The sequence below is a fragment of the Taeniopygia guttata genome, chromosome 6 (genome assembly GCF_048771995.1).
Source record: "Taeniopygia guttata chromosome 6, bTaeGut7.mat, whole genome shotgun sequence".
NCBI lineage: Eukaryota > Metazoa > Chordata > Aves > Passeriformes > Estrildidae > Taeniopygia > Taeniopygia guttata.
Genome location: NC_133031.1, coordinates 747632 through 763699, shown reverse-complemented (window position 1 = coordinate 763699; position 16068 = coordinate 747632). Strand labels below are relative to the sequence as shown.

The following is a 16068-nucleotide window of genomic DNA, read 5'->3' as shown; positions in this document are numbered from 1 at the left end:
AACCCTTCCAATGATGTTAGAAGTGTGTGAAAAGAAAGTGACAATCCTGACAAAAGACCAACAAGAGTGCTTTCAGGCCATCAAGAAGAATTGCTGCTGCTGACATCGCTGTCACTGAAATACCACCTTCTTTGTCAGCCGTACCACCTCGATGCTTTCCGGGACCACCTAAGGGGACAAACGACGGACAGGCTTCTAAAGACCAACCCTGTCATCTGTGTATACAAAAAGGACATTAGATGCCCAATTGTCCCTTAAGGGATAAATTTTCTAAATTTTGAAAGAAACACGTAAATTTGAAAGAGGCTCCTAAGGGAGAGAACTCAAAAACTAAATGGGCAGCGCAGTCCCTCCCTGCTCAAAGACATAAATGGGGTGGGTCATGTTCCATCTACAGGGGGGAAGGGAACTAGACCTGCCTGAGAACAAGGACCTTTTACTACCAAACTTGAAAATACCTGATGAGACATCCATCACAGGTAGGGCAGTTGGGTTTCCATCCCAGTTGGGGTGCCACCCTGACTACCCCAGACCAATTCTAACTATTCATTCTTTTACTCAACCTTTCAGGCTGGCCTTGACCAAAGCTTTATATCTCCAAGATTGTGACTGGCGATTTGTGGTGGTTGATACCCAAGTGCCAGGCACCTGGAGAAAAATCCACAGTAAGTACATCATCCTTGGGGACACAAAACGTACACCTCTTGACATCACAATAGTTCTAGGTCTAGTGACATCAGATCTGGAGAAATTGGTTGTGTGGCTGCATTGTGCTCACTCTCCAGTGTACCTACTGAAGGGCCAAATCATCGCCCAGGCATTCCCGGTGCCTGAGCCACTGTGAGACTGAGAACAATTCTGGTGGCTTCAACAGAAGACCCTCCCCATGGTCTGTTGGGCTCAGGTGCTGGGAAGAGAAAAGCCCAAGATTTCATGTGGATTGCACTGGGGAGGTGAGTACAAACTTAAGAACAGACTCTTAGATAAGGGGGCAGATATGATAAGCATTCCCTCTCGGGAGTGGCCGTCACATTGGGAATTGCAAAATGTGGCTGGTCATGTTCAAGGAATAGGGGGAATCCAATTAGTGAAACAATCAAAAGGAGTCGTAAAAATTGAGGGGCCGAATAGGCAATTGGCCTCAATACACCCATTCGTTTTAGACTACACAAAACCCTTGTGGGGGAGAGACCTGATGGCCCAATGAGGAGTCACAACTGATACCCCGACTCCCCAGGTTTTTCGGGCAGCGGTCACTGCGGAGCACCCTACCCAAAACCGAATTGGAAGACACTAGATCCAGTGTGGGTAGAGCAGTGGCCACTAAGTAAACAGAAATTAAAGGCACTCGAGGAGCTCGTGGGGGAGCAATTAGCCAAAGGGAATATCAAGGAAATGACCTCTCCTTGAAATTCCCCTGTCTTTGCCATCAAAAAACCAAGCAAAGACGAGTGGTGGCTCCGTCACAACCTCCATGAAATTAATAAAGTCATCGAAGACATTGAGCCAGGGATGCCATCCCCAACGATGCTACCAAAAGACTGGAATCTGGCAATGATAGACATTAAGAATCCTGATGATGCCTCGAGTTTTGCCTTCTCAGTTTCTTCCATCAGCCGAGAAGCCCCAAGGAAGAGGTGCCATTAGAAAGTTCTCCCACAGTCCAGCCACTGCAGGAGCACATGGGAGTGCCATCTGCCACTTGTCGTGCCCATCTAGCCAGGCCACTCAGACAAGCTCTGAGTGTGCACAACAGCATACAGTCAGGGCCAGCAGGGACCTGTGTCACAGAGGCCTTTTTCCATATAATTTTTCTGTAAGTATCCTGAACCTAAATGGATGCAATGAAAGACAAGGCACATGTGTCTTCAGAACATTGCAATGATTTCACATTCAAAATTATGATCACTATAAAATGACTGGAGCACTTGCAGGTCTGCAGGCCCACATGCTGTACTCTGGTAAGAAATAGGCACAAGAAAACCCCCAGAATTGTTTATATTTCATCCAGCAAGCTGGGACAAACACAGGTAAAGGCCTGCATGGGTGAAACAGGGAGAAGCCTGGATAACTCTTATGCTCTTCACTTCTCCACATCTCTTATAGCATGCCTTTGGGCAAGATGTTTCATTATGTGTGGTGTAACTAATTTGTTTATAACATGGAGATAAAGACACTCTAGGCCCAGATTCAGATAATGTAATTTTCCCCTAAATTCCACTGTAAAATATTTTTCCTGATACATGTTTCTGCAGATCTGTGGCTGTGGGATTCCTTAAAATCAGAGGGTTTTTGGCACGTTGCAAAAGGCAGGCCTCAGAGACAGCAGGATGGTGATTAGAGCTAAGCAGTAGCTATACGATTTGTCAGCAGAAAAATTATACAAGAAGTAGAAAGAAAGGACAAATAGAACAATGGTCTGTGTGTTAAAGCTTGAGTAGAATAACTTCCTAAGTCGCAGAAACGTATATCTGGTGAGATATTAGGAAGTTCTAGGCTTAATAATGGAGCTCTGTGCATTGTATCTTAAGGCTTACAAGCAGGTATTGTGTTCAAAATAAGCAAGCATTGTTTTAACCAAAGGTACGTGTATTTATAGTGATTGGATAGAACTACTGTCATTATGCTTTTGCTTTGTGTGATTGGTCAAAAAGCTTTTAAAGTAAGTTGTAACATTAAGTTCTTGGTCTGTTGCCTGGCATGTGAGCTGCTGGCATCTTCCCATTGTCATAACCCTGTAATGAGACTGATGCTAAAAAATAAACAGCTCGAGACACATTCCACAGCAGTCCTGTCCTGTTTGTGACTTGAATATAGCCCCCGGCTGGCGATAAATGGTGTCCCGTGTGAAAGTGCCACAATAAAAATTCGGGATCTGCAGCTCAAGAGCAGCCCAGTTTGTACGAAGCTAAAAGGATCCAATTTAGTGAATTGAGACATGATTTAGCAGGCTCTGGCTTTTTCTCTGTAACTGATACAACACATTCCGCGACCGCTACCTCCAATAGGGGGGATGACATTGGGAATGTGGAGCTCTCCTCCTCCACCCTTCCTGGCAGGGCTCCCGGGGAGGCCTGATGCTACCACGACACTACTGCCAAGAACTTGGAGCTTCTTGGCAGGGTTCCTGGGACAGCTGATTGCTGTAACAACACTACCTGTTCTTCTGGGTCAGACACAGGAGTGATGAGAGGGAAAAACAAAATATGGTCTAAATCAGAGGTAAACCTTCCACTTCAGCTACCTAATTGGTCTAATATTAGTCAAAATTTAGAAAAAAAATTTGGATTCAAATAAACAACTCCTTGCTTTACCCGTAAGGTATGGTTGTAATGATGTAAATCCGCAATATGAAACTCTTTCTCAACATGATATAAAAGACCTCCATCAGGCTTTGAAAGACAGTGGATTCTCTTCTCCTTATTTTAACAATGTGTTGAAAAGTATATTTAATTCTTATTACTTAGTCCCTGCTGATTGTCGAAATGTGGCTTCCCTGATCTTAACCAATTCACAATATCTTTTATGGGAATTACAATGGAAAAAACTTCTCAATAAATTGGTTGAAAAATAAGGAAAGCTCTCCTTATAAGAACATAGATATTGCCCAACTAGCAGGTGATCCACCTTTCCATAGACAAGAAAATGAAGCGGTGGAATTGCCTCGGCCTGTGCTCACAGATATTAAAGATGCTGCTAGAAAAGCTTTGTTTTCAGTTGAGCCAGCTGGTACCCATGTAAATGCTTATACTACTATCAGACAAGGTGAATTGGAATCTTTTGTCTCTTTCTTAGATAGATGAAGCTAAGATGTTGAAAAACAATGTCCAGATGAACAAGCTCATTCCTGTATTATCCAAAACCTTGCTTTTGTCAATGCTGATGAAGAATGTAGAAAAATTACTTTAACTTTACCTGATCAGCCTCCAACTGTAACACAGATGCTAACAGCTTGCAGTAAGCTCACCTCTCCATAATATCTTGCTAATGTGCAAGTTAATGCTTTTGGAAAGCAAATTACAGAATCTCAAGAAAAGTTGGGAAAAACATTGGGAGATAATTTGGCTAAAGCTTTGGGAGAAAATTTGGGACAACAAATGGAAAAGCTCGAAAAGACCCTAGAAACACAAACAAAAAATTTTGAAAAATGTGTTGGTACTGTACAATTGGACTCTGATAAAAAGACTTGTTGCTTTGCTTGTGGTACCTGCTAGTGTTGTCACTGAAATCTAAAATTCTGGACTTGAAATTTCTATAACCAAAATTCAAGAAGTTTCACCCTGGAAGTATCTGGGATGGAAGATGCCTGAAAAAACAATTACACCTCAAAGGATACAGCTCCGGACCAGTGTGAACAATCTACAAGATTAATAACAACTTCTAGGAGAAATCAATTGGGTTAGACCTGTTTTGGGAATTACCAATGATGAACTGGGTCCACTTTTTGATTTACTGAGAGGAAGTTGTGACATCAACTCTCCTAGAACTCTAACACCTGAAGCTCGTGCAGCTCTTGACAAGGTCATGGAAGCTCTCCAAAGACGACAAGCTCATCTCTGTGATCTGGAAAAGCCTTTCCTTTTTGCCATTTTGGGAGAAAAAATGAAACTTTGTGGTCTCATGTTCCAATGGGATCCTTCTGAGAGAGATCCTTTGTTAGATAATAGATTGGGTTTTTCTTCCCTACAGGTCTCCTAAGACTATTTTTACAGTTCTAGAGATGATAGCACAAATTGTTGTTAAGGCCAGAACAAGACTGTTAACTTAAGCAGGTCAAGAATTTGCGGTTATCTGTTTACCATTGAAAAAAAATTATCTTGATTGGGCAATGCAAAATTCTGATGATTTGCAATATGCATTATTAAATTTCCCAAGTATTTTTTTCTGTTCATTACCCAGCTCACAAATTATTACAGGCAAAATTGAGTTTTAGAGAAAAACATATGTTAAGTGAAGAACCTTTAAATGCAATAACTCTCTTCACTGATGGATCTGGCAAAAGTCACAAATCGATAATAACTTGGTTGAACCAAACAACTAAAGCTTGGGAATCAGATGTCCAAATAGTAGAAGGATCTCCTCAGATTGTTGAACTTGCCACTGTGGTTCAGGCTTTTCAGCTCTTTCCACAACGTTTTAATTTAATTACAGATTCTGCTTATGTTGCTAATGTGGTTAAAAGAATATAAGGATCAGTTTTAAAGGATGGTAGTAATGATATTTTATATTGTGGGCTTTCATGTCTTTATACAACTTTGCAATACAGAACTAATCCATATTTTGTTTCTCACATTAGGGCTCATTCTTCGCTTCCTGGATTTCAGGTGGAAGGAAACGCGAGAGTTGACAAATTGACAATGGTTATTTCAAACACTCTACCAAACATTTTTGAACAAGCAAAATTGAGTCATGCCTTTTTTCACCAAAACGCGCAAGCACTTGTGCAAATGTTTCAAATTTCCAAAACTCAAGCTAAGGCTATCGTTAGTGCTTGTCCTGACTATCAGATTGTGCAGCCTCCTGTTTCTACAGGAGCAGCCAACCCACGAGGCTTGCAAAGCCTGCAGTTATGGCAAACGGATGTCACTAAATATCCTTCTTTTGGTAAATTTAAAGATATTCATATTTCAGTGGACACATTTTGTGGTGCAGTTTTTGCTTCTCTTCACACAGGTGAAACAGGTAATCATGCCTGTCACCATTTTTTGCAAGCTTTTGCTTTGTTGGGTGTGCCCCAAGAAGTAAAAACCTACAATGGTCCTGCATATATATCTCAAAAATTTGCCACATTTTTAAAAGATTGGAGCATTCGCCACATCTTTGGTATTCCTCATTCTCCCACAGGTCAAGCAATTGTTGAGAGGGCACATCAGACATTAAAATGCATTCTTGATCAACAGAGGGGGGGAATAGAGGCCACACCACAGAGGAGGTTGAACAAAGCTTTATATGTTTTTAATTTCTTAAACAGCTCTGTTGCAGAACCCGATCCACCAATTTTTAGACTTTTCAAATAGCACACAGGCGAAATTGAAAGAAAATCCCCTTGATTTAATTAGAAACTCTGAGACAGGACAAATTGAAGGTCCTTTCTGATTAATCACTTGGGGCAAATTGTATGCTTCTGTCTCTACAGGTGCAGGAATTAAGTGGGTCTCTGCGAAAAATGTCAAACCATATCACTTCCAAGAACATGTTGATGAGTCCAAGACCGCAGAAGCAAGTACGTAGACGCGAGCCGAACAGAGAGATCACGGGTCACATCTGGCATTCCTTGTTCATCAGTGGAACCTACAATCTTCTGATTTTATGCTATTTATAGATGTGTTAATTGTTGGTTTAGTAGAGTTCTTTTTGGCAAAAATGTGGTTTTTGTTTGTTATGTTATAGATCCCCTCTATTGGATTTTCAAAGGTGAAATTTTATTTTAAGGTCAAAAGCAACGTTTCTAAATTGGTATATATGGGTGGAATTTTTGTCAAAAATTAGCTCATGAAAAAGAACAGAGCTTTTCACCTTGGCTAAGGAATCTTTGCAAAAAAGGTTTATATATGTTAGGCATTTTAGTAACTATATAGTAGTAATACCTTGCATACTTCGGTGTGTACAACACATGATGGACAAAGGTATCAAAGAAGTTTTTATCATATGAGAGAGAGAGGTAGGAAATGGATTCACAGAGAGTTCTCGAAATCTTGCAGAGTTAGTGGATGAAGGTATAGGGATGGAGGAAGGTTTTGAATTAAGACCTTGGAACTGGCAAGAGTTTTTTGAACAATGACTTGTAATTGCTATCAAACATGACTTTTGTGCTTTGAATTGATTGAATCTTCACAGCATTAAAATTGCTGTGTTGTAATATAGCTATGTTTAATGCGAGCAAAAATTATGCTTTAAGCAAGTAATAAGCAGATATATTATAGGAAAGCTATGAAATGCAAGGTAGTTAATAAACGACAAGGTTATGAAAGTTTCTTTTTAGTTGAACTGAGAGGGGGAATTGTGGGATTCCTTAAAATCAGAGGGTTTTTGGCACGTTGCAAAAGGCAGGCCTCAGAGACAGCAGGATGGTGATTTAGAGCTAAGCAGTAGCTATACGATTTGTCAGCAGAAAAATTATACAAGAAGTAGAAAGAAAGGACAAATAGAACAATGGTCTGTGTGTTAAAGCTTGAGTAGAATAACTTCCTAAGTTGCAGAAACGTATATCTGGTGAGATATTAGGAAGTTCTAGGCTTAATAATGGAGCTCTGTGCATTGTATCTTAAGGCTTACAAGCAGGTATTGTATTCAAAATAAGCCAGCATTGTTTTAACCAAAGGTACGTGTATTTATAGTGATTGGATAGAACTACTGTCATTATGCTTCTGCTTTGTGTGATTGGTCAAAAAGCTTTTAAAGTAAGTTGTAACATTAAGTTCTTGGTCTGCTGCCTGGGATGTGAGCTGCTGGCATCTTCCCATTGTCATAACCCTGTAATGAGACTGATGCTAAAAAATAAACTGCTCAAGACGCATTCTACAGCAGTCCCATCGCGTTCGTGACTTGTACATAGCCCCCGGCTGGCGATATGTGGCCATTCACAGATGCACAAAAATTGAAGTAGAAAATAGGTTATTTGAATTTAAGCCTTTAGTATATTTGGCCAAGTCTTCAATTTATGGAAAACAAAAACACAATATAAGTTACCTGTTACTGTAAGTTCATATGACCAGAGTTAGGGTGCCAACCTCGCATGTCCCTCCCTAAAGGACATAGCCCTTTTCCATCAGGATAGATAGGAAACAAAGGCACTTCATAAATATTTGCAACATTTGACCAATTCAATTGAAGAAATAATGAAAAATCAAGGAAAGATAATTTTTTTTTTTCTTATAAACAATTCATTCTCCCTATAAGACAATTTGGACAAACCAGGACCTTTGAAACTGGCATTGTGAAATAGGCATGTCAGAAAAATTATATGACATTTTCTAAGTGAAGCACTTCAATTTCTAATTTAAAGTGTTATTTTAGGATCAGGTTTAGTTCATTCAATTTAAAAAATACTTAATGATGAATAAAAATTTCTATTCAATCAAAAAATCTTTATTTGATAACTTCTTAGTATTTATGTTTTTGCATAGAAATAGAAACATTTTCAGGTCACGCGGTAGCAGATTCTGTAAAATTATTTGGAAAGCCTTGCTTAGGAAATATTTGAAAACTTGCAGAAAAAGTTCTCTAACTGCACTGCAGAAAAAAAAAAAACCCAAAAGAAGGCTGCGTAACTCATATAACTACTACCAATATATCTCAACATTTAGAAAATATATAAGATTTGCTATTCCTAAGTGTCAGTTTCCTGTTGGAGCTAATAGGACCATTTGCATACTTCTGATTATATCTCTTCCTAAAGGCTTTTCCAAGTCAAAGTACATGAAGTAAAGGATAATGAGAGAAAGCTGTTGAATAACTTGACAGTTATCAAAAACTTCTCTGAACAAATTACATGAATTGGCATGAAAGTCTTTATTTAAAATAGTTCCTCCTCTGTAATGAATTTGACTTGCGATGATGATTGATTTCTCCTGTCTTTTGCATTTGTCCAGCCTTCCTCTGAAGCGGTGATAACCACTTACAAGGTCCTGGTCAGTCTGACACCAAGCTACTGGTAAGGAATAAGGAACACAGTCTTCCACAGTCTTCAGCAGTCAAAGCAGTCAGGTAAAACTACACATAAAAGATGCTTTGCAGTAACAAAAATCAGTAGGAATAAATTAGCTACCTATACCCTCAGTGATTCTAAGTAAGGTAAGGCACCAATGTTAATTCCTTGCTAGTTTACTGGTCCAGGTGCATGCAGTTAGTTCTCAGTAGTGCAAGAGCCAGCTGCTGGTTAGTGTTGGTGCTCTGCTTGTTCCACCATGGAAACCTGTTGTAAACGGAAGGCTGCCAAAGGTATCGAAATTTGCATCTCACTGTAATGTATAATTAAATTCATTATGGCTTGAATTAGGCAATTTCTGAAATGCAATACTGGGATTACCAATAACATGTAACTGATCACTCTCTTTTACACCTCAGACATTTAAAGTGTAATTGTGATGTTGAAACAGTCACATGTCTATTAAATAGAACACCTCCCATAGTATGTTTAATTTTCAGTTGCAATTCTCTACCTTAGCTACTATTTGTGAGTTTAAACTGTCCCTGTCCAAAGTACCTATATAGCCAGTCCCATTTCAGCAGAATTCCATTGGTATGTTATACAAATATTATACAAATATTTATTTTGGAAACATTATTGATGTTAGTCAGTTCTTCAGAATATTGCATTCACAATGAGCATGTATGAAAAACTAAGCACACAGTATCAATGTGTGCTGTGAAATTAAGTCAGTGACAAAATTTGTTTTCTCTTCACTGCTTCTAAGGCAAAAGGGGAAAAGCCATGGAAGAAGCACTACAGATGCACGATTTGATAGGAAGTAACTCATCCCCATGTTCATTCAAGGGGATGTACAGTGAGAAGCTCTTCTTCACCAAAGAAGCAGTGACTTGCAGAATTTTGCAACCACATGTCCAAAAGCCACAAGCTTTCACCCTTCCCTTTGCCAAGGCAAAGTTGGATAAACATCACAGATTCTGACACATTTAGGCAACATATATTGGATGTAATAAGTCAGAGTAGTTCCCTCTACATTCACATTGGCAGCACTCCCTTCCCATCTGACAAGGAAATGGCCATTACTTCAATTGTTACCCTGGTTTGGGGTAAGACTGGGATTATAAAATATGCTACATGCTCGCCTTTTATCTGTTACCACAAATAAATGCAATTAAGGAACATCGTTTTCCCACAGCAAAACAAGTCCTTCCTAAATTCATTCTCTCACTTTCCTGCAGTCACTGCTTCTTTGGTGAAGAAGAGCTTCTCACTGTACACAGCAACAAAACAAGGTGTCAGAGGAAAAGATGAGTCCCTAGTGTATATGACAACAGAAAAAATAATTTAATCTGAATCACATGCTCTCTGCTTAACTTTACACACAGAAACAGAAATGAAACCAAGAATTCTGGATGGGTCTAGCCAGAGAACTTACGAATGTTACTATAAATAGGTTTGGGGTAGGGGAAGTTGGATCTGCAGTGCTCCAACATGCTCTCAGGATCACAAGCATAATCTCTACCAAGAAAAATCATTATCCCTACCAAGACCTGGGAGTAGAGCTCTGAGCCAGGGTCTGCAGGGTGACTTTAAGCAGGCTGCCCACCTACAGCCTTGTGCAGGACCTGTTGCACCACCAGAGCCATGGCAGCTGCCCCAGCCTCCTGTTCTCCATCCATCGGCCGCTGGCTGTGCTCCCACTTTCATGCCAGGACACAGAAGAACCTTTCAGTGTCTCCATAACAGACTACATGGTCTCCACCCAGCCAAAGACTGTGCACCACTTACTGAAACCACAGTGAGAAAAGAAAAAGGTAAAAAGGTGGAAAAGATGAAAGGAAGAAAGAAATAAGAAATTTAAAAATGGAAACAGGCAAAGAGATAAGAGAAGATAGAAAAGGGGAAGCACAAGGGAAAAGTCAAGGAAAAAAGAGAAATTGATAGAAAAAGAGAGGAAGGAAAAAAGAAAGGAAGCAAGAGAAATGGCAGTAAATAAATACCAACATTCTTTTAAACACAGAGAACAAGAAGTTTACTCTGGAGATCAGAAGGGGGGACTAGAATGGAAAAGAAAAATATAAAATTAAAATGCAGTTTATTTCTAGTAGCATATGTAAAACAAGCACCATTTTTCATGCTCTTAAAAAGACAGATAAACTCATCCTCAGCAGCTGCTAGAATAAAAGAAGGGCAGATGGACAACAGGGTTACTACAGCCAATAGCATTTTTGCCAGTTGAGAAAGCATTTCATACTCAAACATGTATGGTCAGCAGAAGACAACCATTAACTTACTGCCTGAATGATTTTAATCTTTCATTTCAATATGCTGAATTATTAATGTCATCCTGGTCACTAGCTAAACTTTTTTTTTTTTTTTTAAGACTCCATATAATGTTAAGTTGTTACATAACCAAAAGCATTCAGGGCTCTGATGCAGCAGCCCCCTAAGGAGCGTTATGAAAACAGGGTACCTCAAGTGTAAAATAAACTTTTACCACAGGCAGATACTATTAAGCACCAGCAGCACTGCAGCTCCATTCCTGCAGGAAGACAAACAGCATAGGTCCTGTGGTTCCTCAAGGAAAACACAGTGCCCTGGGAAGTGTGAAAAGAGGGATGTGTGACACACACAGAGCAGTGGGGAATTCAGTCTCCTCACAGAGGGCTGAGATGCAGATGGAGGCAGTTTTCTCTTCAGAGGAACCTTCCTTCAAAGCCTTGGGTTTGTACACCAAAGCCAGGTCATGGTTGTGTGACAGCCACAGCCCCAGGGACAGGCAGCACTGCAGCACCTCAGCATGGCTCACTGTCCAGGAGGCATTGAACTGCACCTTCCACTGCCAGCCTGTGCTGTGACTGCAACACCTCCCTCTGATGCTGGAAGTAATCCCTGCTGACTTAGCAAATGCCTTTCATGGAACCACTCTTGTGAATTTGGCCAAAGGGGCTGGAAAAGCCTGTACAGGGTCAGAAGCTGATCAGGCAGTTGCAATTCATGATCTTTATCCATTACAGAGTACAGTGAGGTCTGTGGTTTAGGGAGCAAAGACACATGGCTGGGAAGAGAGAAAGCTTAAGGTGTATTCAGAGGATTACTGTTGCCATGTCGACACTTAAAAAAAAATTGTTCACCTCCAGCACTGCTTAAAAGGTTTGAAAGCATTCAGTGCTGAATAGGACTACCTCTTTATTTGTTTGTTTGTTTTACAGATTAGCACAAGACAAACCAAATATATAAATTTCATTCCAGATGAAAAGATATTACATGCCTAGAGGGAAAGAATCAAATATGTGTTTACCTTAACTCTGCAGTTTGAAAAAGCAAACTTGAGAAGAATGATTAAAAGCACATGAAATGGGAAGTGTGCCCTTTAAATACCAACTTCTAATTGCAGTGATATGCATATGTAAATCTAATTATGCACATTTAAGGATTAGGTATATTATTAAAAATGCATGGATTTAAATTGCACAATCCGTCCTTTTATTAAGGACTTTTTATTGTTCATCAATTTTTGTTCTGGTATTTGTTAATAAGAACTGACAAAATACCAGACCTTCCATGTCTAAAACCATTGCTGCAAGTGCTTCTACAATAGAGCTGGATGAATACCCTAGTGCTCAGTTCCAGCATACCGCACACAGTCCACGACAGGACTAAAAGAAATCTTAATTTTAGCTGCACAGAACAATATTTCTGAGAGTCTTAAGTGCAAGATATAATCTCACTAGATAAGATTTTCAAAAATTTTGCCTTTCTTTCTAAACTGGTGAGTGCATCTCACCTTTAATTACAGCCCACTGTCCCACTGCTCAAGCTGAGAGCCCTGTGTGACAGCTGCTGATAGCAGCACTGGGGTTTTGCCTGCACTGCATTCAACACTTCCCAAGCACGAGGCACACAGGTCACTTGCACCCACTGCCTTCCTGCCTCACAGGACAGCTCTTCTGCCACCTCAAGCAGCTGCCTCATGAAGAGTTCACCACTTCTGCTTCAGTTTCTGGAAAGGCAACTGGGTTTCAGTGGACAGAGCAACTATTCCTCCAACCCAGTGCTGTTTGTCCCAGGGCCTGGTCCAGCTCCACTGCTGTGGACAGACTTGTCTAATTTATTCTCAGTATTTGACTTCAGCACCCAGCCACTGATCCTTACAGCACTTTCTTCGTAAGATCAAACCATCCTTTAATGCTTACTATTCCCTTCTCTGAAGACATTGATGCACAGAACAGTCCAGGCAGAGCAAAGAAGACACCCTATCATTTCAATCAATGCCCATTATTTTGCCTTACAGAAAAGAAGCCAAAGTATCTGGATTAGAATGTGCCCATTACTTCTCATTCCCAGCTACTGAACTGCAAGAGATCTGTGCCAAGAAATGTTAAAACAAATTGTTTCTTCCTCAACACCATGTCTCTCCATATTTAAAAGTATTTGGAAAAAAAAATGCTTTCCCTCCATTCTTTCTGTGACTTCTTCTTTTCATTTTCCAGAACAAGACAAACTGCATTTCTCTAATGAGAACACATATTTCACATGCATGCAGACTCAGACAGCCAGTATATTTTTGTCGACTACTGGAAGCATTGTAAGCTTTTGCAGTTTTAAAGGAATACTGAGTATACTAAAGTGCATGGTAAAGCTCCAGTACAAGAGTTAGGAGATTGCATGAGAATTTGAATTTTACTAGAAATTACATGTGAAGAACCTATACCTGCCAGAAGAAACATGCTTTAAACCAACAAGGGAAGCGGCAGGGAACAGAGATGTGCTATTTACTGTATGCAAATTTTCAGTTTGTGGGGCCTATTACCATCAGTTAGGACTGGCTTTTGAACTCTCAGTATTTTCTGTTTGGTAATACTGAAAAAAGGCAATTCTTCAAACTGAAAGAATATCTTGCATGAGACCAAGACTAACACAAATACTATAATGGGGGTGGAGGGGGGGTGACCGGGGGGGTGAGGTGGGCGGTAGGGGAGGGCATATAACAGCAAGGTAAAAGCTGGATTGTGGATTTTTTTCATGTTTGGAAGGAAAAATCTGGTGCAGTTTAATTCAATATAAAACCATTTTGCCTCTCTCAGAAGAGAAGGCTTAAGGGCAGCCTTTTTGAAAGTTAAAGATTTCACAGACTGTTAAATTTTATCTTTTGAACGTTTTTTCCATAACACTACAGCAGTACTACTGAAATCCTCAACTTGCTCTTTCACTGAATTTATTATTAGTCATATTTCAAGTATCCACACACAGTACTTTGAATCAAAGGTGCTCAATAGAGTCCCACAATCATGTACATGAACAATTTATCTTTTGCAGTCATATTCAAATTTATAGAAAGGTACTCATTCTTACTCTGTTATTTCCCTACCAGAGCCCACATGGACACAGTAGAGGAAACCTGAAATAAACCTTATTGTTGACTATTTTTGACAGTTAATGCACAGATGCAGTTACCATACACATTTCTAAAGTGGGGGAAAATGGCAGTAAGATCACACACTAAAACTCTTGGTGTGGGGTTTTCTCTTCACACCACAGGTTGATAAAGAGAAATTGAGACGAGACCAGAATCAAGACTGGAGACATGAAACACACAGGGTCCTAGTAAACAAAGTTCCACATAAAACCCAGGTTTTACTTCTCAAACTGGAAGAACTCTAGCACTTGGAAACCCACGGAACAGCAAAAGAAAAACACTATGTGGAATGTGCAGGCACAGTAATGACTCACAAATCCCTCCCCAGAAACTTGCACATCCTTTGAAGGGTTCCAGAGCCTTTGGCTCAGAACTGGCTGTGGATAAAGGAGCAGAGCAATGCCTGTAAGATTCCGTTTCACACTGAGTCTAGTTCTAAGCCAAGGACACGAAAGGTCTGTTTATATCTTTGTATTATTTTGAAGTCTTTGGAAATTTTCTGGCAGAATGAACATGAGCATTTGCAAGTTTCCTCTCCTGATGTGGCTTCTACTCCTTTCCTGTGCCTATGCATGAGTGTCCATGCTGGGTGACCTGCTGCTAAAGAGGGTTATGATGTCTTGTCCCCATGAACACTGATAGCTACTGGGATAACAGTACTTGGGAGCAAAATGCCCTTTAAGATCCTCAGTTAAACAGGAATGCCAAGGTTAAGGATTTTGTAAGGAGATCATTATTTGGAAGTTTTAGTACTTGGTCTCCAACCATACTAGAGGAGACCAAGAGTTTGGTTCTTTCTGGTCCTCCTCATAACCCAACTGTTCAGGAAAAATGAAATTACTGGAAATTACAGATGTCAGGTCAGGAGTGGAATTATTCTGACTAGGCTAGAAGGCCAGATCAGAAATAATCTGCTAGAGTTTATCAGCTGAAATCCCTGAAGTAAGAAAATACTCCAACAGCCTAGCTTAACTCACACTTTATTTTTAAAACACTGTATTCCCCATATTCCTTCCTGAATCATACAGAGGGCATAAACTATCCCATAAATTACTGCAGCACCAAAGAAGCCAGTTCATATTGGCTGGACATATTATTTTTGCATGCATATGAGTCTAGTGTTTGGCCCACTAAGTTTGAATCTTATACCTTCCAAAGACATATGGCTGCTGGAGGGCAGCCTTGGGTTTTGTTTGCTCCTATAGTCCCATTGCAAGATGGTCTATCTGAATCCAGGTGGTGGACGAGAACTTTCAGCTCTGCTTCCCCATTCCTGTTGGTGATACTCAGGCCTCTCTGAGACAAAGCTCCCCCTTATCAGCGACAGAGATTTTGTTTGAAAAGGTGTGGATAGTTTGTACTGAGACAAAAACTAGGAATTTAGGTTTGCAGTTAGATCTGAAACATTAAGTGTACTTAGTGGTTCACAAGCAATCTTGACTGCAAAAAACACTGGTTGAGTGGAGAAAAATCTAGCACAGTTTTGCTCCAAACAGAACTGTCAGAAAGAATTGGGTGTAAAGCATTTTAGGTGCCTCATGTAGCCCTTGCCCACAATGGCTCCAGAAAAAGTGAAAAGTGTGTCTGTACTTGAGCATCAGGGTTGGGGTCAGCACTGTCACATAGCTCCCATTTCCTGCAGCTTCTCTTGCCTTTCTCTCTGACCTTGAAACCAGTGTGCAGCCACCATGTTGACATAGTTCTAATTCAAATTTTCACCCAAACTGATTAGGATATTCTCAATTCACTGCCCTTGAATGCAGCTGAATTAAGACACCGGGATAATAAATGGGCTACCATATTAACAGTGATGTATCTCCCTGTTCCACAGAGCCAACATCAGACTAATTTTCATGTGGAAGTCATACTGTCACTAGATTTCACTGCCATTAAGAACCAGTTAAACATTAATTAATAGGCTTTTTAACTCTCTAGGACATGTTTAGTGAAAAATTCTCCCTTGGCAGAATAGTAATTGGTTTTCTAAATTTCACATATC

General features: G+C 40.1%; 1 long non-coding RNA gene across 1 annotated transcript in view; it reads right to left on the bottom strand.

Annotated features, from left to right (window-relative positions):
• LOC140684401 (uncharacterized) overlaps positions 1–16068 on the bottom strand; it is a 129429-nt gene that overhangs the window by 112123 nt on the left and 1238 nt on the right. The window lies entirely within an intron of this gene.